A 26,300-nucleotide genomic window follows, 5' to 3' on the forward strand; every position below is an offset into this window, starting at 1 on the left:
AGGGAACTAAATGTAATATTTCCAAATTTGCAGATGACACAAAACTGGGTTGGAGGGTGATTTGTGAGGAAGATGCAGAGAGGCTTCAGGGTGATTTGGACAAGTTGAGTGAGTGGCAAATGCATGGCAGATGCAGTATAACGTGGATAAGTGTGAGGTTATCCACTTTGGTAGCAAAAACAGGAAGGCAGATTATTAACTGAATGGCTATAAACTGAGAGAGGGGAATATGCAACGAGACCTGGGTGTTCTTGTACACAAGTCGCTGAAGGTAAGCATGCAGGTGCAACAGGCGATAAAAAAGGCAAATGGTATGTTGGCCTTCACAGTGAATGGATTCGAGTACAGGAGCAGGGATGTCTTGCTGCAATTATACAGGGCCTTGGTGAGGCCACACCTTGAATATTGTGTGCAATTTTGGTCTCCTTATCTGAGGAAGGATGTTCTTACTATAGAGGAAGTGCAGCGAAGGTTTACTAGACTGATTCCTGGGATGGCGGGACTGATGTGTGAGGAGAGATTGAGTCGGTTAGGATTATATTCACTGGAGTTCAGAAGAGTGAGAGATGATCTCATAGAAACCTATAAAATTCTAACAGAACTTGACAGGGTAGATGCAGGAAGGATGTTCCCGATGGGTGGGGGAGTGCAGAACCAGGGGTCATAGTATAAGGATATGGGGTAAACAATTCAGGACTGAGATGAGGAGAAATTTCTTCACCCAGAGAGTGGTGAATCTGTGGAATTCGCTAACACATAAAGCAGTTGAGGACGAAACATTGTATGTTTTCAAGAAGGAGTTAGATATAGCTCTTAGGTTTAAAGGGATCAAAGGATATGGAGCGAAAGCAGGAACAGGTTACTGAGATGAATGATCAGCCATGATCACAATGAATGGTGAAGCATGCTCGAAGGGCCGAATGGCCTACTCCTGCTCCTATTTTCTATGTTTCTATGTTTCTATACAGAGACTTCCAAAAAGCATTTGATAAAGTGCCACACAACAGACTTGTGAGCAAAGTTAGAGTTCCTGGGGAACAGTAGCAATATGGATATGAAATTGGCTGAGTGACAAGAAACCGAGAGTAGTGGTTAATGGATGGTTTTCGAATTGTAGGAAGGTTTGTAGTGGAGTTCCCCAAGGGCTGTTGCTCGGACCTTTGCTGTTCCTGATATATATTAACGATCTAGACCTTAATGTACAGTGCACAATTTCAAAATTTGCAGATGAGACAAAACTTGGAATCATTGTGAATTGTGAGGAGGATAGTGTAGAAGTACAAAAGGACATAGACAGGTTGGTGGAATGAGCGGACAAGTGGCAGATGAAATTTTATGCAGAGAAGTGTGAAGTGATTCATTTTGGTAGGAAGAATGCAGAGAGACAATAAAAAATTAAGGGTGGAATTGTAAAGGGGGTATAGGGGCAGAGGAACCTGGGTGTATATGTGTACAAATTATTGAAGATGGCAGGACAGGTTGAGAAAACAGTTAGTAGAGCATACAGCACTCTAGGTGTCATTAATAGTAGCAATGAGTGCAAAAGCAAGGAAGTTATGTTAAACTTGTATCAAACACTGGTTCGGCCTCAACTGGAGTTATATGTCTAGTTCTGGGCGCCACACTTTAGCAAAGGTATGAAGGCATCGGACAGAGTGCAGAAAAGGTTGATGAGAATGGTTCTAGGGATCAGGAACTTCAGTTACATGGATAGATTGGAGAAGTTGGGACTGTTTTATTTGGAGAAGAGAAGGTTGAGAGGAGATTTGATAGAGGTATGTAAAATCATGAGGGGTCTGCACATAGTAGATAGGGAAAAACTGTTCCCACTGGTGGAGGGATTGAGAACAAGAGGGGACAGATTTAGGGTAATTGGCAAAAGAAGAAATAGTGCCATGAGGAAAAACTGTTTCATGCAGCCAGTGGTTAGGATGTGGAATGCACTGCCTGAGAGTGTGTTGGAGGCAGGTTCAATCGAGACATTCAAAAGGGAATTGGATTGTTATCTGAAAGGAAGAATGTGCAGGACTACAGGGAGAAGGCCAGGGAGTGGCACTAGGTAAATTGCTCTTTCGGACAGCCAGCGTAGACACGATGGGCTGAATGGCCTCCTTCTATGCTGTAACAGTTCTGTGATTCAGTGGTATTCTTTTCCACAATTGTATCACCATCTTATTAAAAAAGTGTTTGTTAAATTGTCTATTTTCTTTTTACATCTCTAATTTTAAACTGCACTCCCCAATCCTAGATTCCGGTGCCTGACAGAAGCTTCCTGAATTAGTCAAGATCATAGAGACCTCAAGATTAAAAGGAGGATGATTGGAGACTTGGTAGAGCATGAGGTTGTGGGGCAATAACCTTTCCTCATAATTTAGCTCTTTAAATTCAGCATTGAGCCTTAGAACTCCCTTCAGGAGTTAGTTCCAGTAATATGGAAACCAAAACTCAACAGAGCACTCCAGATTTGGCCTATAAAGCCAGGTACAACTTCAATACCACCTCTGTAGCCATGTAAGTCATATCCTTAGCTATGCATCCAAGCACTTAATTTGCTTTCTTCACCACCTGTGAGAATTGAATTGAGTTTTAATAACTTTCCCACCATACCTTTAAAAAAGCTCTAAGGTAGAAATTGGGTCCATCTGTAAAAAAAAAAATTGTGAACGTCACAGAGATTATGAGACATGTCAGAGAAAAAAAGCAGAGACTTACTGAAAGGAAAAGAAAAGGTGTGCACAATTAGGGAGATACAGGGGTCATAAAGAGAAAACTGAGTGAAATTCATAAGAATAGAAAAAGACTGAAAGACAAATGGAAAGATAAAGAGAGGTACACAGGAAAATAATTAGTAAGTGGGACAAAAAAACAAATGCAATTACAGCAAAAGTGCTGCAATTATTTTTGGTCAATGCATAATACTGTATTAAACCAATTAATATTGTTTATCAATGCAAATATATCAGGGTTGGTGTGTGCAGTGGTTAAACACAGTATCTTTCACCTCTTGGACCCAAGTTGCATGCAAACAGATAAGGTAAGTGTTTCCATGCTTCCTCCCTCTCGTGACTAAATTTTAACTTAACGACGTGCTGGAAGTGGGGCGGGGGAGTGGTGCGGGGAATGGGTATCCATTAGCGCATGGCGAACCCAGAAGTAAGTGCAACATATCTATCAGTGGTGTTTTAAGCCAGCCAATGAATGTCTTCTGGGTTTCCTGACTAATTAGCAGGAATGGGTGTGATGATGACCCAATGATGACCCGATTCCAGTATTGAAAGGGACTCTGCAAACATGACATCCGATGGATTGTGGAGGTGGGGGAAGAAAAGAAGCAAGTGTTGCAATGGAGTCCCAGCATGCCAAGTCTGCTTCATGCTTTACTGATGCCTCCTTGGATTTAATGCTGTGGTCTGTAAACATCGACAAGGAGATACTCTTCCCCACTGATAGGAGGAAGAAGCCTGCCATTGAAAGTATGAAGGCGTGGCTGGAGATTACTCAGGAGGTGAGAAGCAGGAGAATGGTGTCACACTCCTGGATTCAGTGCTGAAAGCTGTTTAATGACCTATTCTAGGCAGTATAGGTGTGTATGCTGGCACATTCAACTACATCCTGCTGTGCGCATCATGCTAACTACCTCACTCAACTTTCCCTACCCTACCACAGCACATCGACCTCACACCAAATTACCTTACAGGTATACCCATTGCTCTTTGTCTGTGCACTTCCTCACATCTCCATCTGATCATCCACCACTGATAGTTATCCTCATCTTAATGCAATGTCATGCCTCTCCCTCATAGTCACCCTCAACAAATGTTGTGCATCTATCCATTTAGCACATTATATTACTTTTACTCATACATCTCTTCTTTCCCTCCTTGCAGGGGAAGAGAGCACAGAACACCAGGAAGAGGCAGAGAAGAGGAGGTGGTCCTCCATCAATCTGGCAATTAACATCTGCAGAAGAAGAGGCCCTAGAGGTCAGAGGAGTCTCCATGTAGTAGGCCATCAGAGATGGAGGCCTCCAGGTAATTGGTGACAGTATTAAATATTATACAGGCACGTGAGATACAACACTCACTCATGTTGACTTGATGACAGCAGTCAGTGAAATATGATCATGTTCATAATGATCAACTAAATCATTCTTACCTTAACAGTTCTAATGCATGTCTTTAATCTCACATTGGGCCTTCAAACATCCCACAGGAGTTGGTCCAGGAGAATGACGATGACTCCTTGGAGGAGACCTCACACTCACAGGGCTCATGCAGATCATGCACCAGCTCAAATACTCACACTTTGGTGGGACCAGTAAGGAAGGTAGCTGAGTTTTCACCTGGTGTCTCACACATCACAAGTGAGCAAGAGCAGATGGCAGAGACAGGGACAGAAGTGGAGGGTCCATGTTGTAGAGCTCAGAACATTCCAAGCTCTGCTCAGGTGGATGAAGATGCTGAACCTTGGGGGCCAATAACAGCAGAGCAATATAAACTACTGGCAGGCATTCCAGATGCGTTGTGCATGCTTGCTGAGCGATTGCAGGAGTCCATCTCAAGCATGAGTGGCATGGTATTGCAAACCTTTGGATGATGTCTTCATTCATGGAAAGGGTGGCCACCAGCATGGAGCATCAAATGCTGTATTCGAATGAGAGTATGCAGCCCCCCCCCCCACTTGCTCATCATCTGAGGTCCAGGCTAAAACAGCATAAGTAACACCCATGCTGATCTGATATATCAAAGATAAAAAAGTTGTGATCAGATGCACAAACCTTCCAATTAGTGAAAGTGATCTCCAAAGTACTAGAAATCTCCTGTAAAGTAATGAAATTAACCTGTAAGGTAGGGAATATAAACTCTCAAACAAGTGCAGTTTCACACAATTAGACAATGCAGCAGCTGTGAGGTTTCAGTACTTATGGGAATTTTTGCCTGTCACTTCTTCAGCCCTCTCAATTGCCATTTTGTTCTCGCTTTGCTTTCACTGACGAGTTCCAAGAAGCTCAAGAAACCTATGCAACCACAGTTAAATTCCAAAACTCCTGGTAAGTTAGCGTTTAATGAGCTTTTAACATATTTAAATAAACCCGCCTCTCCTGAGGGAGTTTCTCGAACACAGCCTAACATGCTGCAGCTAAATGTGGAAGTTGGCAGTTTGGAGCTGGTTTCCTGTCACATTGTCAATTTTAGCACTATTAATCCCCCACCTGCACTGACACACACTTGTTCTTGGAAGTTAAAGTTCCCCCCGCTGCTTCACTGGAAGTTGGCACAGATCCCTTTCCCAATGCCAGGACATTTGTCCTCAAGAAGGAAAAACAAATTATTTGTTGCTGATTTGTGGGAGACTTCATCTGCACCCTTCACAGTGGGAAGATGCGCAATGAGAAGAAATTACAGGTAAGAACAGAAGGGCTCGATATATAAGTTTTCTTGCTTGGGATAAATGTAATACGTTGTAACAAATGCTATAAATAAAAAAAATGTAACTAAGCCTGGGACAAATATGTAGGCTGTGCAAGTAACTAAATTCGACTTAAATATGGAAGCAAAAGGAAATGAAAGCCAATTTATAAGGGGCATTAAGGTATTTCCATGATCTTGATACTTTCAGCACAACACATTTTTTGCCTTTTGGGTAGGTTGGTGCAAGATTTGTGCAGGTCGTGGGCTGCATTATTGTATATGCTGTGAGTTTGTTCTATTCACATTTGGGTATTCCTGATCCAGTTGCTGCTTTTCCACCAATTGTTTCTATTTTGAATGCTAGTCTTTCAGCTTCAGACATTGCTGTTCCACTGGTAGCGCTTGCTGTACATTTGCACTTGCTTTCAATCCCTCTGTTTACTTTTTTATTCTTTCATGGGATATGAGTGTTGTTTGCAAGGCCAGCATTGTTGCCCACCCCTAATTGCCCTTGAGAAGGTGGTGGTGAGCTGTTTTCTTGAACTGCTGCAGTCCATCTGGTGCGCATATGCCATAGTGCTGTTAGGAAGGGAGTTCCAGGATTTTGATCTATTGACAGTGAAGGAATGGCAATGCAGTTCCAAGTCAGGATGGTGTTTGACTTGAAAGGGAACTTGCAGATGGTGGTGTTCCTATGCGTCTGCTGTCCTTGTCCTTCTAGGTGGTAGAGGTTGCGGGTTTGGAAGGTGCTGTTGAAGGAGCCTTGGCGAGTTGCTGCAGTGCATCTTGTAGATGGTACACACTGCTGCCACTGTGTATTGATGGTGGAGGGAGTAAAATCAGTTGGTGGATGGGGTGCCGATAGAGCAGACTGCTTTGTCCCGGATGGTGTCAAGCTTCTTGAGTGTTGTTGGATTTGCACTCATTCAAGTCAAGGGGGGAGCATTCCTGCCTTGTGATTTGTAGATGGTGGACAAACTTTGGGGAGTCAGGAGGTGAGTTGCTCGCCTCAGAATTCCCAGTCTCTGACCTGCTCTTGTAGCCACAGTATCTATATGGCTGGTCCAGATCAGCTTCTAGTCAATGGTAACCCCCAGGATGTTGATCGTAAAGCCATTGAGTGTCAAAGGGAGATGGTTAGATTCTCTCTTGTTTGAGATGATCGTTGCCTGGCACTTTTGTGGTGCAAATATTACTTGCCACTTATCAGCCCAAGCCTGGATGTTGTCCAGTTTCGTTGCATATGGACACAGTCTGCTTCAGTATCTGAGGAATTGCGAATGGTACTGAACATTGTGCAGTCATCAATGAGTATCCCCATTTCTGACCTTATGATGTAGGGAAGGTAATTGATGGAAGCAGCTTCTGCTCCTGACCCCTTCTGTCGTACCATTTCACAAAATTTTTCCCTCCTTTTATTTGGACAAAGTTTTCAAGCCAAGTCACAAGCCATTACAGTGGCTGAAGCAGTTAGCAGATGCATCTGTTTCAATTGGATGAACAGTGTTTCCTCTTTGAATAGTCCTTGGTATAAACCTGTGCCTGGTATTGAGAAGAGAAAATAGTCAAATGCCCCTAATATGACTGAGTGACATAATAGGAAACATTTTTTAAATGGTTGAAATGGTAATGAGGGGATGCTCAGTCTGGTGTGGATCTAACTGGTGCCTCTGTAATAATATCCCATCTCCCTCATCTACTGTCAAATTGGGCAACTTTGATTTCCTTTGAGGGCCCAGGACATATTGGCCATACTGTCCTCTGGGGTGGTTGTAAAAGACCCTATGACACTGTTCGAAGCAAAGCAAGAAAGTTCTCCCAGTTTCTTGGCCAATCCTCAAGTAACTTCATTTAGCCAGATGATATGGTCAATACCTCCTTGTTATTTGCGGGACCTTGCCATACACAAATTGGCTATTTGCATTTCCCTGCATTGTAACAGTGACCACACTTCAAAAGTACTTCATTGGTTGCAAAGTGCTTTGGGACATTTTGAGATCACTATGTAATGGTAAAAGGATTTAGTAGGGGAGATAAAGAGAAGCTATTTCCTCTGATAGGGTAATCAAAAATGAGGGGACATAATCTTAAAATTAGAGTCAAGCCATTTACAAGGGAAATCCGGAAGCAAGTTTTCATACAAAGGGTAGTATGAATTATTTCTCTGAAAAGGGTGTGGATGCTGGGACAATTGAAGCTTACCATATTTTGTTAGGTAAAGGTATCAAAGGGGTATTGAGCTAAGGCAGTTAAATGGACTCGGGTATAGATCAGCCATGATCTAATTGAAGGGCGAAGGAGGTTGAAGGTGCTGAATGGCCTGCTTCTCTTCCTAATATTCCCATGTTCCTATATAAATCCAAACCCTTCCTTCCTTCTTTCCATCCCTCCCTCTAGTTATTATTGATATTTATGCTAGGATATATAGTTTTAGCAGATTTACATGTAAACAATGACACTTTATGTTTCACTCATACCTTTGGTCAGTCATCTGTCTGCTATTTCCTCTCAGATGACTGTGTGTCTTTTATGTCTTTCCATTGCATCTTGGCACACCTCCAATTTGAGAGCGGACAAGGAGTTTCTGTATATTCTCACACTGTCTCTGAAGTGTCACTCATTTATCACTCATTATGCGAGTCGGGAATACCAGTTAGAATATTATGTAACTACATTGGCCCAACTCAAATAAACATACCATCAAATTAAAACACTATGACAGGCTCAAAGTAGATGCTGCAACTAGCAATAAAAATGCAGTATAGTATTTGAAGAGCATTTGTAGCACTGGGCAGGAGGGAAAAATTATGAAGAGAATCAGACAAGAATTACAGATTGGCATTGTGTTCAGACAATCCAGAAATCAGGGAAACACAGAACTGGACATAAACAGGCCATAAATCTGGTGCAAAAACTTTGTTTTTGCCTCTTTTTGGGCGTGGGGCTGGTGACTCATTATCTGCCCAGGCCTAGTCCCATTGACACAGGCAACATGCAAACTTGATGCTGCCTCCTCATTTCCATGATTGTAGCATTCAGTTGAGTGCGACCCACATTATTGGCTGGCAGCATGCATCAGTTGTAGCTAGCCTTCAGCTCTTAAAGGCAGCCTGCCCCGCTTAAAGGGGAGCTGCACTCATTACAAATAAGCTGCTGTCGACTGCCTGAAGTTGAATTGGCTGCAAGTGGAAGGGAAAATGAAATGGAGCAGCAGGGAGAAGCAAGTGCTTCCAGGTTCACAGTTGTGGCAATGGGGGCCTTAATGATGAAGGTCAATGGAAGGAGAGAGACTATGTTTCCACATAAGAGCTAGGAGGCCCTCAAGGAATACCCTCTGAAGGGAATGGGGGTTGGATGCAAGGGAAGTTAATTCCCAGAGTCTGGCCCTGAGGGCTTGGCCACAGTGCCGCAAGAAGTTCAATGGCATCACATGGGTGGTAATGGTCAATGAATGCATCTTCAAAGTGCATCACATATCCACTGCTCCACCAACCTCTCATGCTGCTCAATGCACCACAGTCCCATCTCTCCCCATCAACAGTTCCTAGCAGTCAGGACTCTGGCCTAGCATTCTGATGATACACTTCACCCTCACACACATTGTAATGATGCCAGCTCTCACCCACCTCTCACAGCCTCTGCCTACCTCCAGCTATTCAGTTGTGGGAGACATTTCACCCAAATGCAGTGCAACACAATCACTGACATTCATTCCTCTGTCTTGCTGAACAAGGTAGCATACAATCATAGGGAGCAGAGCAGAAGTGGTGGGGGCCAGGGACGTCTGCAACTCCTGAGCCCTACGGAGCATCTTGGGGCTGGTTGTGATAGAGCCCATTGCATCTGGTATCACCGAAAGCATTGAAGATGATGGTATGTTCTTGCCTTATGTCCTTCTCACCTCCCACTTCACCCTCATCCAGCTATCTGGCATGAAGTGCACGATGCTGTTGGTGTGACCATGGACTTCTTACTTTTCACTGAACCCAGTTTATTTCATCCCCCTTCTGCTTTTCTACTTTCAGACCCCCAAGAACTGCTGCCTGGCCAGCCAGTGCAGCCTCATCATGAAGGGTGAGAGCAACACCACACCAGTGAGGAAGAATCACCATCATTTGATCTGACACTCACAGCCATCAGCTCAGATACTGGCATTGTGTGAACTTTAGAAGGTAGTGTAGAGTCGGGATTTACACGTTGTGGATCACTGAGTATGAGTAGGTTGCAGCCAGTCTGGGGGAAAGGATAGCTTGCATGCCAGCTAATCAGAGGGGAAGGTTGTATGTGAGTTCTGCTACATGGGATTCAGATGAAGGCTTCGATAGGACAACATACAGAAGAATGCTAATGAACATGCACACCGAGATGCTTGGTGCATTGACAGGCCTGCCAGACAGCCTCTTGCCACTGTTAAGGAACCTGGAGGAGTCCAGCTGCAACATGGCACAGGGCATCATGCAGAGCTTGGAGCCCATCCTTTCCAGCATGGAGGTGGTGGCCAACTCCATGACTGGACTTGTGGAACCAGCCGGGATGCAGTGTTTGGTGATCAGTGTCTCAGTTTCCACTGCAGGGCAGATGAAAGCCACCCAACATCTCAGTGCTGCAGTCGAAGCTCAGACTGGGGTCATGAGATTTGTGCATGCTGCTACACAGGCTCAGACTGTAGCCATCATATCTGCAGATCTCAGTGCTCAAAGGGGCATGAAGGCTTTCACAGCAGTCCAACAACCTGTTCACCAGCAGGATGGATGAGGTGCTGTCTCGTGGGAGTGTCTGTGGCTACGTGGAGTATGAACCTGCTGTCCTCTTTCAGGATGTCAGCATTCATGCTCCCATCACTGCCACTCTGCAGTGACCTTGCTGTTGCCTCTCAGCAAGCCCAGACTACTGCCACTCATGCCGAGGTTGTGAGTCTGCAGCTGGACCCTCAAGGCTCAGAGCTGCCTGAGGTCATCCTGCAAGGCCATCTGCAGTCTCTCCCAGTGAAAGATTTCAGCCTGCCAACAGCCATTCTGCAGCCACTGGGATAGCATTGCGTAGGAGCACAAAAACAGGTAAAGGCATCTGCAAGATAGGCACTAAGGAAATGCACTGGAGATCAAGGCGTAAAATCAGTCTGGGTAGAAATAAGAAACAGAAAGTCACTGGTGGGAGTAATCTATAGGCCCCCAAACAGTAGTTCCGCAGTGGGGCACAGTATAAACCAGGAAATACTGGGGGCTTGTAAGAAAGGTATGGCAATAATCATGGGTGATTTTTGTATGCATATAGACTGGATTGGTCAAATTGGCACGGGTAGCCTTGAGGGAGAGTTCATTGAATGTATTAGAGATTGTTTTTGGAGCAATATGTTGTGGAACCAACCAGGGAGCAGGCTATTCTAGATTTGGTGTTGTGTAATGAAGTGGGATTAATAAATGATCTCATTGTTAAGGATCCTCTAGGGAAAAGTGATCATAGCATCCTAGAATTTCAAATTCAGTTTGAGGACGAGAAGCTGGAGTCCCACACAAGCGTTCTGGTGTTAAACAAAGGTAATTATATAGGCATGGGGACAGATTTGGCCCTAGTGGACTGGGCAGGAAGACGATAAGGTAGGACAGTTGACGAGCAGTGACAGATGTTTAAGGAGATATTCAATTTATCCCAACTAAAATATATTCCAGAGAGGAAGAAAGATTCTAGGAGGGGGAAAAGCATCCATGACTAAGCAAGGAAGTTAAGGAGAACATAAAGACAAAAACTAAAGCATACCATATTGCAAAGGCCAGTGGAAGGCTGGAAGATTGGGAAACTTTTAAAGATCAACAAAGGGTTACTAAAAAAGTAATAAAAACAGCAAAGGTAAATTGTGAAAGAAAACTAGCGCTAAATATAAAAATGGATAGCAAAAGCTTCTATAAGTATATAAAAGGGAAGAGAGTAGCTAAAGTTGGTCCATTGGAGGATGAAACTGGGGAGTTAATAAAAGGGAACTCAGAAATGGCAGAGACACTAAATCAGTATTTTGCTTCAGTTTTCACGGTGGAGGACACTAGTACCATCCCAATAGTACCAGGTAATGCAGAGGTTATAGAAAGGGTGGCACTTAGAACAATCATCATCGCTAGGGAAAAAGTACTGAGCAAACTATTGGGGCTGAAGGCAGACAAGTCCCCAGGGCCTGATGGCCTACATCCTAGGGTCTTAAAGGAAGTGGCAGAGGAGTTACTGGATCCATTGGTTATAATATTCCAAAATTCTCTGGATACGGGAAAGGTTCCAGTGGATTGGAAAAAAACTAATGTAACGCCCTTATTCAAAAAAGGGAGGGAGGCAGAAAGTAGGAAACTATAGACCAGTTAGTTTAACATCTGTCGTTGGGAAATTGTTAGAATCCATTATTAAGGAAGTAATAACAGGACATTTAGAAAGTCAAAATGCAATCCATCAGAGTCAGCATGGTTTTATGACGGGTAAATCATATTTGACTAATTTGCTGGAGTTCTTCGAAGATGTAGCAAGTAAAGTGGATTATGGGGATCCTGTAGATGTAGTATATCTGGACTTCCAGAAGGCATTTGATAAGGTGCCGCACAAAAGGTTAATACACAAGGTAAGATCACATGGGGTTAGGGGTAATTTATTAGCTTGGATAGAGGATTGGCTAACCAACAGAAAACAGAGAGTCGGGATAAATAGGTCTTTTTCTGGTTGGCACGATGTAACTAGTGGGGTGCCACAGGGTTCGGTCCTCGGGCCCCATCTATTTACAATCTATATAAGTGACTTGGATCCAGGGATAGAAGGTACTATAGCCAAATTTGCAGATGACACTAAAATAGGTGGGATAGTAAATTGCAATAAAGAAATAAGAACTCCACAAATGGATATGGATAGATGAGATAAATGGGCCAAAATTTGGCAGATGGATTTTAATGTGGATAAGTGTGAGGTTATCCATTTTGGTCAGAAAAATAGAAAGGCAAATTATTATCTAAATGGAGAGAAACTTCAGAGTGCTTCGGTGCAGAAGGATCTGAGTGTCCTCGTGCATGAATTGCAGAAAACTAGTTTGCAGGTACAGCAGGTGATGAGGAAGGCAAATGGAATTTTGGCAGTTATTTCTGAAGGAATAGAGTATAAAAGTAGGGAAGCGTTGCTGCAACAGCACAAGGCATTAGTGAGACCGCACCTGGAGTATTGCGTACAGTTTTGGTCCCCTTACTTGAGAAAGGATGTGGTTGCATTGGATGCAGTTCAGAGGAGGTTCACTGGATTGATTCCAGAGATAAGGGGCTTGAGCAGTTTAGGCCTTTACTCTCTGGAGTTTAGAAGGATCAGAGGAGATCTAATTGAGGTATATATGATGATTAAGGGGATTAACGAAGTAGACATAAAGAGGATGTTTCCTCTTGTGGGGCAATCTAGAATGAGAGGTCATAGTTTTAGGATAAGGGGTAGCAGATTTAAAACAGATATGAAGAGAAATTACTTCTCTCAAAGGGTCGTGAATTTGTGGAATTGACTACCCCAGAGTGCGGTGGATGCCGGGACATTGGGTAAATTTAAGGAGATAGACAGATTTTTAAATTAGAAATGGGTTGAAGGTTTGTGGAGAATGGGCAGGAAAGTGGAGTTGAGGCCAAGATGAGATCAGCCATGATTGTATTGAATGGCAGAGCAGGCTCGAGGGGCTGAATTGCCTACTCCTGCTCCTAGTTCTTCTGTTCTTCTGTTCTTAGGCCCCTCAATTTGGTGGCACAGTGGCGCAGCGGTTAGCATCGCAGCCTCACAGCTCCAGTGACCCAGTTCAGTTCTGGGTACTGCCTGTGTGGAGTTTGCAAGTTCTCCCTGTGACCGCGTCGGTTTCCGCCAAGTGCTCTGTTTCCTCCACAGCCAAAGACTTGCAGGTTGATAGGTAAATTGGCCATTATAAATTGCCCCTAGTGTAGGTAGGTGGTAGGACAATGGTGGGGATGTGGTAGGGAATATGGGATTAATGTAGGATTAGTGTAAATGGGTCGTTGTTGGTCGGCACAGACTCAGTGAGCCAAAGGGCCTGTTTCAGTGCCGTATCTCTAAATAAATAAAATAAAAAAAATAAATTGGCCTCTGTGCGGGAAGGCTGTTGTCAGCCTATCCCGACCCTGGGAAGATCGGCTCCAGAATTCCCAGCATCGGGTTCTCTGGCAGCCGCTAGCTCCGATTCTCCGCGTGCCCTCCACCCTCTGCCCCCCCCCCCCCCCGCCACAGAACTCGACGCAGGCTGAGAACAAAATCCACCCCAGTGTGTCTGGTGGAATGATTTCAGTTGCTATGCTCCTAACGGTCAATCAGCCAAGGTTTCCACTTCTGATGGCTGTCCAGTGACAGATGCTGGAGGCCTCAAGACCTGTTGTCATGTATCAGCCTGGAAAAACATTCTTTGCCTTTGCTTACACATTGGAAACGGCCACCTGGCTGAAGGATCAGAGAGTTGCTTGTAACCCTAAATCATAATAATTCACTACCTTCAAAAGATAAGGAGAAAATAAATAACGTACTGTCGGAGCAGCTCTCATACTGATTTCAGAATACAGATCTATAAGTCCTTTAATTTTAGCTTGTAATTATCCAGTGCACAATTGTACATAACAGTATTCAATATTACTCAATAAATGTGCAACCTTTAGTTCATATTTTCTCCCACATCTTTCCTCAATTTTGATAACAGAACACCAGAATGAAATGGTCACTTGATTCTCCAGAGATAAAGGTCATCCCCTTTTCTCAAACTAACCCTGCTACCTCTCTCCCCTCCACCAACTCCTCGCCCTTCACGCCTAACCTTCAACCCTGTCAGCTTATAGTAAACCATGTTGTAGAAATGACTTCAGTGCTGTTCAAGACAGGATAGGATGATTCACATTGTTTCTCCTTTTAAACAAGTACCTAAAAATATAATTATCTACACTGACATCTTTAAACCAATCCTGTGAGGAGTGCACATAGGCTCCATACTGAAAATAAATATAGAATATTGTTACTGGTACTTGTAGTGCCAAATGCATTGGCATATTCCCCAATCCTGTTGAATTCTCTCAGTGAAAGCACCAAAATTTGTGGTAGCACTAATGGCTGAAGAAGGAAATAAATTAAAAGTGGGTGTAATGCAACAACAGGATAGAAATAGAAAGTTGCTCATAAAATATCAAATTATTGTCTTTTGTAACTGGAGCAGAGAGTTGGTAAAAAATATCAAAATTACATCCAAGGCTTAACATAATTAAAATGCATTTTAGTGTATTTGTCTTCTTTTTTCTTTTGGTCCTCCTTATCTCGAGAGACAATGGATACACGCCTGGAGGTGGTCAGTGGTTTGTGAAGCAGTGCCTGGAGTGGCTATAAAGACCAATTCTAGAGTGACAGGCTCTTCCACAGGTGCTGCAGAGAAATTTGTTTGTCGGGGCTGTTGCACAGTTGGCTCTCCCCTTGCGCCTCTGTCTTTTTTCCTGCCAACTACTAAGTCTCTTCGACTCGCCACATTTGTACATTTATGTTTTGTCTCATGATTCCTGAATAATAACTTCTTCCTTGCAGCAATCTGGAGTATTCAACTGCTCCATTCCTCTAGCTAGTAGCCTTTCATGGCTTCTTCTCAGCTCAGCTTCCATGTTTCAAGACCTTCCTCTATATCAACTTCAAAAAATAAATGTCAAATATTGAAGCATCAGATTTCAACAGGACAGTAGATCAGCTGAATGAATATGAAAGTCAGTTTGGTCGAAGGAAATTAAATTGTCATCCTGTGGTTATCACTGAGGCCTTATTCCTGGCTACCTCTGCAATTATAGAGTTCCTTTATCAAATTAAACTCCAGCTCTAAGTCCAAGGTCAAACTACATTTTTATTATACAATCTCTTCTCATCAAGCAGGAACCCAGAGGTTAACTGTATCAGTTGAGGCATGCAAAAACCAGGAGGGAAATGAAATTGTGTAAAGCTGTTTAAAAATGAAAATCCATTCTACAAGCCATTTTAACCTTCTTCTGCTGTCCCTGATTTCTTATTACAGTAACGTAAGCAGCATACATCTGTTCCATTGTTTGAAAAAACGTGCAATTCATATTCAATAAAACATACTGTAGTGATGAGCAGAACCCTACAGTTTAGCTTCACTATTAAAACAGCAAGACAGGTTTTACAGTTTTTTTTTCAGTTTGCATTCCAGCCATTAAAAGTAAAAGCTAAAAAATCTTCATGTAACATCTCAATTACCTCTTTAAATGTAACCAGGTGTAAAAAGAGGAAATCTCAAATTGAAAATGAGCCTAGCAGATGCTCTATAGCCAATCTGTGGACTGTGAGTATTAAAAAAAACATTGCCATGTGCACATGGATACGTTATTTGCGAGGGGTGAGAAGGAAGGGGGTTTCAAATGTTACTCTCCAGGTGTGTACTCTATTATTCAGTGTAGCACAAGTCACCAACATAAATCTCACACCTGTTATAATAACGTGAATTTAAATATAAACCATAGGCTGCGTTATAGACTACGGGAAAGAGATTTCTTCTTTGCTGTGTGCAGTCAATTCATAACTGTTGTTTTTCTTCTTTGGCCTCCTTATCTCGAGAGACAATGGATAAGCGCCTGGAGGCGGTCAGTGGTTTGTGAAGCAGTGCCTGGAGTGGCTATAAAGGCCAATTCTAGAGTGACAGGCTCTTCCACAGGTGGCTGCAGAGAAATTTGTTTGTCGGGGCTGTTGCACAGTTGGCTCTCCCCTTGCGCCTCTGTCTTTTTTCCTGCCAACTACTAAGTCTCTTCGACTCGCCACACTTTAGCCCCATCTTTATGGCTGCCCGCCAGCTCTGGCGAACGCTGGCAACTGACTCCCACGACTTGTGATCAATGTCACAGGATTTCATGTCGCGTTTGCAGACGTCTTTATAGCCGAGACATGGACGGCCGGTGGATCTGATACCAGTGGCGAGCTCGCTGTACAATGTGTCTTTGGGGATCCTGCCAACTTCCATGCGGCTCACATGGCCAAGCCATCTCAAGCGCCGCTGACTCAGTAGTGTGTACAAGCTGGGGATGTTGGCCGCCTCGAGGACTTCTGTGTTGGAGATACGGTCCTGCCACCTGATTAATAACCAATTAATCTACTTTTGCTGATGGCTGAGAAAGGAGTGTTGGCCAGGATAGCAGAACTGGGGGTTAGCACTGACTAGTTGAGTTCCACAGGATTATTTTCTGCAGCTTCTATTGTTTGTTTTATTTATCTGTCGGAAAGAATGTCTTGTCATATTAAAGCATTTGCTGATGACTTGAAGTTATGCTGTCAGATGCTGAATATGCGAAAGATTCAAAGGGAGCCAAACCAATTATGCACTTAGGCAACAGTGTGGGTTTCAGTGTAAATAAAGGTAAGGTCATGCATATTGGGCCAAGAAACATCAAACAGGCACAAGATGTGAAAGGATTTCCTTTGGCAACACTCTGTTCTTGAGGATTCTGCAATTTACCTCAAGAAAATTTTATTATAAGGTTAAGTAAATTAGATTAATCTTGTGTAAATTACAGCTTGCACCATCTAGGTTTCACACTCAGGAAGGTAAGAAGTCAAGAATAAATTCTGTAATAGGTATAACATCAACAAAAAACTTGCATTTATATTGCGCCTTTAACATAGGCCCTAATTTAGTTGCGAGCAGTGAAGCAATGGAGCTTGCCGCTGACTTCGAGAGAAGCTACCCACAAAGATCTAGCAATCTCTGTGGTATGGATTTCACCTTACCTGATGTAATTTTGAATCTGGCGCCAAGTCAAGGGGATCTCCAGGTGTTCAGCAACAGTGATGTCATTAAGCATGGTAAGCAGCATATTAAAAAACTTGGAATTTGTATCAGAATGGAAAATATTGACTCAAATATAAAGTTAATATTCCAGGGCCACAGTGGTTCTTTAGCAGTAGTTATGACTTAGTGTGACATTACAACCCAATTACATACCATTAACAAGGCACAACATTTTCAGGCGTTTTTAGCAGTGCAACAGGCAAGAAAGTTCCTATCAGTTCAATAGTTCCTAATTGATTAAAATCTGCAAAAACTTTAACAGTGCACCCTATGGAGAAACATAGCATTGCTGACAGCACCTTCTGGATTTCCGTATTTAACTGTGCATGTGCAGACTCCAGAAGCTTCTGTCAGTTTCAGAGGAGTAATGTTGCCAAATGCTGACAGTTTCACCATCAATGCTACTAAATAGTAAAAATGTCCAAGGTGCTTCACAGGAACAGACAAAATTTGATACTGAGCCACATAAAGTGTTATTAGAACTGGTGATCAACAGCTTAGTCAAAGAGCTAGGTTTTAAGGATTGACTTAAAGAAGGAGGTAGAGGTAGAGAGGTGAAGAGGTTTAGGGAGGGAATTTCAATTTAAGGCCTGAGCAGCTCAAGGCACAGCCACCAATGGTGGAGCAATTAAAATCAGGGATGCTCAAGAGGCCAGAATTGGAGGAGTGCAGAGATCTTGGAAGGTTGTAGGGCCGGAGGAGGTTACAGAGATAGGAAGCAATTTGGTTCAATTTACTTGAGGGTCAAGGGAAACTTTCTCTCTCGAGCAATTAAATGGGTTGAGAGTCCAAAATAAAGGGAGCTGTATGTGGTTTGTGGAAGGAACTATCTTGATAGCTAAAATAACCTTTTTTCTTTCAATGCTGTTTCATATTCTTGTGGTGTTAGTTCTTTTCAAGTTTGCTTCTTAGCAAGGCCTGTAAGCACTCAGTACTAATTATCCCCATGTGTCATGACATTTGTAATAGCACCAAGCAACTTGTATATTAACTAAAAAATTGGTTGAAAAAACAGTGTGGAAAATATCATATAATATTTCAGTACTGATTTTGTTGGTTCTCACTCATTGTCAGCCAATGTAAGGTAGAGAAAGAAGATTTTTTTAATTACAGAGGCGCATCATAAATGAAAGAAAAGGAGAAAGAGACTAAATGGAAGCTGCAAGGACAGACCATTCTATCCACTGGCACTAACCCAACTTGCTTAATCTTTTAAAATCTATTCAAAATGAAAGGCCTGTGAGAAATTTACATCATAAAGCAGATGTTGGATCAATATCTGATGCACTAAACATTTCCTACACCTGCAATTCCCTCTCTTGTGAGAACTTCACAACCATTCCTTTCCCTAATGTTCACCAACATCATAAATGGCTCCTTAGCATGGGCATTATCATTCACTCTCCTCAAAAAAACCACTTTATCCTCTTGAATTGCAATCCAATATATAACCGCAGTCCCTGTCTTAGACCCTGGAATTTATTGTTACCACACAACTCTGAGCTCACGCCTCTCAAAGTTCCCTGTTTGAATCTTCAGTCCGACTTCTGTCCATTTCATATTACTGAGCTCTACCTAGATAAAGACACCAATGGTTATTCTATGATTTTAATCCATGATGCATTATGCCTTCTTATTTTCTCCATGATATTCATTAAGGTTTACCATTTCATTCTCCTCCACCTGCATGATTCTACTGCTACATGTTCCTACATATCTTCACAATGGCTTTTCCTCTCATACGGTCACCGTTGAAGTGCCCCAAGTTCATGCTAAGCTCTATTCTCTTTCTTCATCTACGTGCCAACTATCTGAGAAGCCCTTTGCTCATAGCCTATGTGCTCATGTTCAAGCAGCAGCAGATGATGGTGGATTGCATAGCTGCTTGGATTACACAGCTGCACAATTGAAGTGAGTGTGAGCTATTGTTGCAAGAGAAACATTAAATGCCTGTCAGGTTGCTCCCCAGTAAGAGCCAGTTCTTCTGTTGTCAGGCTGCTCTAGTTCCACAATAAGGCTGTTGTTAGATAGGCAACATGATATGGCACAAATCAGAAGTACAGACCATCAAAATTTACTAAAGATTGACAACAATTTGTATTTATGTAGCATCTTCAACATAGTAAAATATTCCAAGGCACTTCATTAACGTGTAATCAGACAAAAAAGAAACAAGACTGAGCCAAAGAGGGAGACATTAGTACAAGTGGCCATAAACTTGGTCAAGGTTTCTAGGAGTGTCTTCAAGGAGAGAGATGGGAAAATGAGGATGAACACATGTGACATCAGGATCCATACTTTAAGAAATTGCAAACACAAGCAGGATTTGGGTTGCCAGCTGGTTAAGTGAGTACTATTTCCACTAGAAGTATAATGTGAAGCTTATGGTCATAACTAAATATAAGCATGTCTTTTCTCCATTACTTTCGTTTAAAGATAAGGGACATGTTGAAGACCAGAAAGTATTACTGTGAAAATCCTTAATATCCTGAGCAGTGGTTGGTTCATCAGAAGATGTGCTGTTTTAGAACAATAGACCCCCTATTACAGTACAGCCTAGCCACTTATTTTGTGTGAGCAATACCACAGGACTTCTGGCTATATGAAGAAAAAAGCAATAATTGATTAAAATTTAAATTGTATTAAACATATTAACATTTTACATATTGCATTAGGTGAATTTTATAAGGAACCTTTAAGTAAATTAGGAAAACATTTGGGTGTAATGACAAATATGTATACAAGCGGCACATTTAATGAACAACTTTGAGTTGGGTTCCCACCTGCCCAGTGTCCTTGGAGAGTTGCAGTGTTGTGCCAGGGGGACATGCATTTCAGCATGACATGTGTCATTTCTAGAGATCAATGTCGGGTAGCTACCTAAAATTGGGAAGCAGCTGTCTGAATGGCAATCATTAACTATGGGGGTATTGGTTGTTCATGGATATTCAGAAGCCCAGCGGGGTGTGATATGATTAATTATTAGTGTCAGCTGTGACTCAATGGTATCACACTTGCCTCTGAGTAAGAGGCCCCATTCCGGAGGGAGTGCAGGATTGTTGGAAGTGCTATCTTTCAGAAAAGACATTAAACCGAGACCCAGTTTGTCCTCTCAGGTGGACATAAAAGATGTAAGGACACTTTTGTAAAAGAGCAGGGGAATTCATCCCAGTGTGCTGGCCAATATTTATTCTTTGACCAACTTCACTAGAACAGGCAACAAACGTATGATTTGATCCACGTTTGTATAAATTTGTTTCAGAAACAAAAATTTGTTGTTAGTGAACAGCTTTTTATGAATTAACTTTATCAAAATGATATTAAACTGCTAATCCGAGTAATTTCAACAGTATTGAATCCTGAGGCAATGCTTAACATTGAGAGTCCTGATTGCCTTTAATAACCACGTCCCGAAAGATCTGATTAGTAACCTGAAGCTTTATAGCAATCGCTGTGGTAAAGTTGTTCATTAAATGTGCAGCTTGTCTGGATGTTTGTCATTACATCTAAATGTTTTCCTAATTTACTTAAAGGTTCCTTATAAAATTCACCTAAATGCAATATGTAAAATGTTAATATGTTTAATACAATTTAAATTTTAATCTATTATTGCGTGAAATTATAAAGCCCAGTTATTCTATTTTACTGCACTTTAATAAACACAATAAAAATGTAGAATAACAGATGCCTAACATTAATTACTAGACAGTGATTTAATTGAAGGGTATAGATAGAATATATATAGATACGTGGGAGTAGTTATAAAGTTAAAGGAAAGGATTGTATGATTTGTATAGAAAATAATGATATAAATACAATAGTTAATACCTGTCAGTGATTATAAGGCAGTATCTAATTGAGGGATTCAGAATGCAAGTCAAGAGTGAGCAGTCAGTTTTTAATTATCATCTGAATCATGACGTTAGCTTACTAAATGATCTCTGTTTTAATATTCCATGGATTTGATCATGGAGTGTCTGAGGATACATTGCTTTATATTGATGAGGGTGTTATTACTGTAGCATAACAGGAAGCAAGTGTGACAATCACAGGAACTGTGTGCCAAATACAAAACTCCAGTGGATCAAAGAAAAATAACTTGAATGTAATTAGCACCTTTCATGTCTTTAGGACATCTCAAGGTGCTTAATAGCCAATTAAATATTTTCACATTTAGTCACCATTTGTATTGTCGTGAAATGCAGCAACCAATTTGCATACAGCAAAGTCTAGCAAACAACACTGAGATAAATGACCAGTTAATCTGTTTTAATAGTGTTCATTGAGGGATACATATTAGCAAGGAGTCTGTTGCTCATGAAATTGTGTCACAGGATCTTTTACGTTCATCTGAGGTCTCAGTTTAGTATCCCATCCAAAAGAGGGCATCTTTGAAAATGCAGGACTCCCTCAGTATTATACAAAAGCGTCAAACTAAATTTTAGTGTAAATTTTTACACGCTTGATGGAAACTAGGCGGCAGGGTTGTGATGGTGTCGGGGCAGGTGGTGGGGGTGGTGTGGCAGTGGGGGTGTTAAAATGGTGTGACAAACTTATCCGCTGACTTTCTGCCCTGATCCTGCCGACTGCAATTTTAAGCTGTAGGTGCCGAGAACACCTGCCTGGTGGGGTCCTTTAAATATGCAGATTGGGTCCAGATGATGTTTTACAATTGGCCTGAGTGGGGAAACAGTTACGGCTTGCCTGACCGGCTGAAGCTGCCCGATTGTGATGCCAGGGCAAAGAGGCTTCTCAGGGTATGTGCATTACTTACATTTGTGTGGCTCACAGAGGCGCTCCCACTCACAGGATAATTATAGCCCTTGCTTGTCCTGCACAATCCCCACTTCCTAAACCGCTGACCGTCCCATTCCCCACACTGACCTAGTATTCAGCGGCATCGAAGCTGCCCTATTTTATCAGTAGGACAGCTGCTTTCCTCCGATTTTTCGGCAATTTTGGTCAGAAAGTTGGCCAGCTGCATGTTAATGAGTTTGCTGTCCATCACTGCATTCGAGAGGTAACAAAGGCCCTGTATGCCAGAAGAGGGGGCTTCATTGTCATCACTCTACCCAGAGGGAAGCATGAGGACAGGCAGGTGATTTAGCTAAGGTGGCAAAATTCCCAATGGTGCAGAGAGCCATCAACTGCATGAACAGGGTTCTGTGGGACCTCCATTTAAATAGGGAGAGAGATACAGGAATACAAAGGGTTCTACTTCATTAACATGCAGTTGGTGTGTGACCATCATGTCAGTGAATATCTGTTATCCTAGCAGCAGCCATGATGCTTTCATCCTGTGGAAGTCTACTGTCTTTGGGCCACCACGAAGATCCAGAGGCTGGGTGCTTGGAGATATGGGATATCCTCTGTACACATAACTCCCCTTCGCTACTCACCCACTCAAGGACAATGGGCCTGCAACGAGAGACATGTTGCCACAGGAACATCGTGGAACAGACTAACTGCATTCTCAAGCAACCGGTCCACTGCCTTGACCGCTCAGGGGGAGCTCTACTATACTCACTGGAGCAGGTCTCCAAACCTGTGGTTGTCTGCTGCATCCACCACAATCTCATTATTATCAAGGTGCAGCTCTTCCCACCAGGCATGTGCAGGTAACCATAGGAAGAGGAGAAGGAGGAAGAGGAGGAGGATGAGGAGAAGGTGGAGCAAGATGCGGCAGGAAGGTGGCATCGGCTGTTGAACTCCAGAAAGCTTGTTATGGAAGGATAATGCTGGAGCGTATCTTTACTCAGTTTCACATTTATTGTACAGAGTAAAGGATTACAAACAAGTAGCTCCTCACTCAAACCCTCCATCAGTCTCAGTAAGGGTTTGCTTATAAGTGCTCAAGTAAGACCCCAATTAACACCCTCCACCTGCATATAATGAAACAATTGATGCACAAGTAACAGATTAACATCGGGACTCCTTCACTCCAGATGGGCTGTCTGTGACCTCCTACTCAAACTCAGGCTCCCAAAGACTTCATCCCATTATCATCATTGCTTGACAATTGCCCACCTTTCAATTCATCTGTGAAGTCCCATCACAGCATTCTCTTGGCCAAAATCCTCTAATAAATGCTAGCACCAAAAAAACCTTTCCATAACATCTTTATCCGATAACACATCCAATAATACAAACAAAAATGAACTATTTACCCTTGTGCATCCCCTTAGTGCCTGTCTTGCAGGTAACCTTGCCTGCCTTAGTGGCTTTTCATGCGATAACCCAATGTTTGCAGCACAGCTGGTGGAAGGCTGCTGACATTCACTGCCGGAGACAACAGATGGCCTTGCAGGACACCCTTGAGCAGCACTGGGCCTTGAAAGCCCGGTTTTGGACTGCACCACCTTGGCATGGACGGCAGCAGTCTGAGTTGTCTGGTTGAGAGGCAACAGCATGGGCACTGATGCAATGGCAGTTGTGAGAAGATAAATGCTGTCATCCTGAGAAAGGATAGCAGGTTCGTGCTTCACGAAGCTCTTGCTACACCCACGGACAGTATCTCAGCAATCCAAGTAATCAGATGGAGATCAGGCTGCTGGACTGCTGTGTGAGCCTTCATGCCCTTTTGAACACTGGTTCTGCAGCCATGATGGCAGCAGTCTGAGACTGCATGGCAGCAAGCATGGATCTCATGTCATTTATTTCAGCTTCCACTACAGCACTGGGTGCCTTCCACTCATAGCTCGGTCCAGAAGTGCTGTAATGGAGCTGGCCGCCACTTACATGCTGGAAAGGATGGGTACCAAGCTCTGCATATTGTCCTGTACCAAGTTGGAGCTGGACCTCTCCGTGTTCCTACAGTGTCAACAGGATGTCTGGTCGTCTTGCCAATACCAAAAAGAATCTTAAATAAAAGCAAAATACTGCAGATGCTGGAAATCTGCAATAAAAACAAAAATCGTTGGAAAAACTCAGCAGGTCTGGCAGCATCTGTGGAGAGATGCAGACTTAACGTTTCAGGTCAGTGACCTTTCATCAGAACTGGTAAAAGTTAGAAATGTTTGAAGCAAATAAAGCAGGGGTGGGGCAAAAGATAACAAAAGGGAAGGTGTTGATAGGACAGAGGGGCACGGAGAATAAATGACCAGAAGGTCATGAAGCAAAGGCAAAGGGTGTGGTGTGGTGAAAGACAAAGCATTAGTGCAGAGAGGGTGTTAAATGACAGAATAATGAACAGCCCTGGCCAAAAGCACAAACATGAAAAAAAAACAGTGGACAAGCACGTGATAAAAAAATGAATGATGGTACAAACTAAAATTAAATAAAACTAATAATCAAAAATAAAAAATAAAACTAAAAATAAAAAGGGCGGATGCCAGTCATGCTCTGAAATTATTGAACTCAATGTTGAGTCTGGTAGGCTATAGCGTGCCTAAGTGGTAAATGAGATGCTGTTCCCAAGCTTGCATTGATGTTCACTGGAACACTACAGCAAGCCCAGGACAGAGATGTGGGCATGAGAGCAGGGGGGTGTGTTGAAATGTCAAGCAACAGGAAGCTCATTATAAGCCCACCGACTCCCACAGCTACCTCGACTACACTTCTTCACACCCTGCCTCCTGTAAGGACTCCATTCCATTCTCCCAGTTTTTTTTATTCATTCATTGGATGTGGGCATCACAGGCCAGGCCAGCATTTATTGCCCATCCCTAATTGCCCTTGAGAAGGTGGTGGTGAGCTGCCTTCTTGAACCACTGCAGGCCATGTGGGGTAGGTACACCCAGTTCCAGGATTTTGACCCAGCAACAGTGAAGGAATGGCGATATAGTTCCAAGTCAGGATGGCGTGTGATTTGGAGGGGAACTTGCAGGTGGTGGTGTTCCCATGCATTTGCTGCCCTTGTCCTTCTAGTTGGTAGTGGTCGCGGGTTTGGAAGGTGCTGTCTACGGAGCCTTGGTGCGTTGTTGCAATGCATCTTGTGTGCATCTTGTAGATGGTACACACTGCTGCCACTGTGGGTCGGTGGTGAAGGGAGTGAATGTTTGTGGATGGGGTGCCAATCAATTGGGCTGCTTTGTCTTGGATGGTGTCGAGTTTCTTGAGTGTTGTTGGAGCTGCACCCATCCAGGCAAGTGGAAAGTATAACATCACACTCCTGACTTGTGCCTTGTAGATGGTGGACAGGCTTTGGGGAATCAGGAGGTGAGTTACTCGCCGCAGGATTCCTAGCCTCTGACCTGCTCTTGTAGCTACTGTATTTATATAGCTACTCCAGTTCAGTTTCTGGTCAATGGTAGCCCCGAGGATGTTGATAGTGGGGGATTCAGCGATGGTAATGCCATTGAATGTCAAGGGGAGATGGTCATTGCCTGGTATTTGTGTGGGGCGAATGTTACATGCCACTTTTCAGCCCAAGCCTGGATATTATTCAAGTCTTGCCGCATTTCTACATGGACTGCTTCAGTATCTGAGGAGTTGCGAATGGTGGTGAACATTGTGCAATCATCAGCGAACGTCCGCACTTCTGACCTTATTATTGAAGGAATGTCATTGATGAAGCAGCTGAAGATGGTTGGGCCTAGGACACTACCCTGAGGAACTCCTGCAGTGATGTCCTGGAGCTCAGATGATTGACCTCCAACAACCACAACCATCTTCCTTTGCACTAGGTATGACTCCAACCAGCGGAGAGTTTTGCCCCGATTTCCATTGACTTCAGTTTTGCTAGGGCTCCTTGATGCCATACTCAGTCAAATGCTGTCTTGATGTCAAGGGCAGACACTCTCACCTCACCTAATGAGTTCAGCTCTTTTGTCCATGTTTGAACCAAGGCTGTAATGAGGTCAGGAGCTGAGTGGCCCTGGCAGAACCCAAACTGAAATTCACTGAGCAGGTTATTGCTAAGCAAGTGCCGCTTGATGGCACTGTTGATGACACCTTCCATCACTTTACCGATGATTGAGAGTGGGCTGCTGGGGCAGTAATTGGCCGGGTTGGACTTGTCCTGCTTTTTGTGTACAGGACATACCTGGGCAATTTTCCACATTGCAGGGTAGATGCCAGTGTTGTAGCTATATTGGAACAGCTTGGATAGGGGTGCGGCAAGTTCT

At 43.1% G+C, this 26,300-nt stretch overlaps 1 long non-coding RNA gene across 1 annotated transcript in view; it reads right to left on the reverse strand.

Annotated features, from left to right (window-relative positions):
* Nucleotides 1-26,300, reverse strand: part of LOC137371002 (uncharacterized) — a 67,422-nt gene that overhangs the window by 12,500 nt on the left and 28,622 nt on the right. The window contains exon 2 of the long non-coding RNA XR_010975160.1: nt 2,608-2,642. This is a non-coding gene — a long non-coding RNA (uncharacterized lncRNA). The remainder of the gene's footprint in view (nt 1-2,607; nt 2,643-26,300) is intronic.

Source organism: Heterodontus francisci, chromosome 6, assembly GCF_036365525.1.
Source record: "Heterodontus francisci isolate sHetFra1 chromosome 6, sHetFra1.hap1, whole genome shotgun sequence".
Classification (NCBI taxonomy): domain Eukaryota; kingdom Metazoa; phylum Chordata; class Chondrichthyes; order Heterodontiformes; family Heterodontidae; genus Heterodontus; species Heterodontus francisci.